This window comes from Coturnix japonica, unplaced genomic scaffold, assembly GCF_001577835.2.
Source record: "Coturnix japonica isolate 7356 unplaced genomic scaffold, Coturnix japonica 2.1 chrUnrandom572, whole genome shotgun sequence".
NCBI classification, from domain to species: domain Eukaryota; kingdom Metazoa; phylum Chordata; class Aves; order Galliformes; family Phasianidae; genus Coturnix; species Coturnix japonica.
This window is the reverse complement of record NW_015439947.1, coordinates 3719-5564: the sequence shown is the minus strand read 5'-3', so window position 1 is coordinate 5564 and position 1846 is coordinate 3719.

The window sequence follows — 1846 nt, the reverse complement described above, 5'->3', positions numbered from 1 at the left end:
TTTTTTTTTTTTTTTTTTTTGGGGGGGGGGGGGGGGGGGGAAGGGGGGGAAGGCCATTTTGGGGAAAAAGACAACCAAAAAATTTTGGGGTAAAATCCCCAATAGAGGGACCCCAATTTGGGAAAAACCCCAAAATTAAGTTTTGGCCTTGGCTGTAACCAACACGGCCCCGCCCAAGAGGGCGCTGCTGTAAACGGCCGGCCGACAAAATTGGGGATCGCATTGAAAGAAGCCATTGAGTCCGCATTGAGTCCCATTGGATGATCCAATTGAGACCGTCGCTGAGGTGCTGCATTTGAAGCCCCGCTTTTGCGAACCCATTGAGGAACGAACTCCATTGAGATGCAGCATTGAGAACCCTCCTGCTACTGCGACCCATAGAGATCCATTGAGACCCATAGAGAGCCATTGAACCCCATTGAGCTGCATTGAACCCCATTGAGACCCACTGTGACCCACTGCAACCCATAGAGATCCATTGAGTCCCATAGAGACCCGCTGAGACCCTGCTGCGACCCATTGAGACCCACTGAGTCCCACTGAAATCCATAGAGACCCATTGAAACCCACTGTGACCCATAGAGACCCATAGAGACCCATTGAACCCCATAAGCGCTGCTGTACCAACAACGGCCGCCAGAGGGCGCTGCTGTAACGGCGGCCCATTGGGATCCATTGAGAGCCATTGAGTCCCATTGAGTACCACTGAGATCCATTGAGACCCTGCTGCGACCCATAGAGATCCATTGAACCCCATTGAGCTGCATTGAACCCCATTGAGCTGCATTGAACCCCATTGAGCTTCATTGAACCCCATTGATTCCCATTGACAGCCATTGAGTCCCATTGAGACCCCACTGCGACCCATAGAGACCCATTGAACCCCAGTGCGACCCATTGAGTCCCATTGAGTCCCATAGAGATCCACTGAGTCCCACTGAGTCCTGCTGAGCTGCATTGAACCCCATTGAGCTGCATTGAACCTCATTGAGACCCTTCTACGACCCATTGAGACCCATTGAGACCCATTGTAATCCATAGAGACCCACTGAGACCTATTCAGCCCCATAGAGACCCATTGAGATCCATAGAGACCCATAGAGACCCATTGAACCCCATTGGGTCCCATTGAGATCCATTGAGCCCCATTGAGTCCCATTGAGTCCCATAGAGATCCATTGAGTCCCATTGAGTCCCATTGAGGCCCATTGAGAGCCATTGAGACCCGCTGCGACCCATAGAGATCCATTGAGCTGCACTGAACCCCATTGAGACCCGCTGTGACCCACACCGACCCATTGAGATCCATTGAGACCCATTGAGATCCATTGAACCCCATTGAGCTGCATTGAACCCCATTGAGACCCGCTGTGACCCACTGCAACCCATAGAGATCCATTGAGACCCATTGAGATCCATAGCAGACCCTGCTGCGACCCATAGAGACCCATTAAGACCCATTGAGATCCATTGAGACCCATTGAGACCCATTGAGACCCACTGAGACCCATTGAGCACCACTGAACCCCATTGAGTCCCACACAGTGACCCATAGAGACCCATTGAACACCATTGAGACCCAATTAACCCCATTGAGACCCATAGAGACCCATAGAGACCCACACCAACCCATTGAGACCCATTGAAACCCATAGAGACCCATTGAACCCCATAAGCGCTGCTGTACCAACAACGGCCGCCAGAGGGCGCTGCTGTAACGGCGGCCCATTGAGAGCCATTGAGAGCCATTGAGTCCCATTGAGTCCCACTGAGTCCCATTGAGACCCATAGAGATCCATTGAGACCCATTGAACCCCATTGAGACCCATTGCGACCCATAGAGACC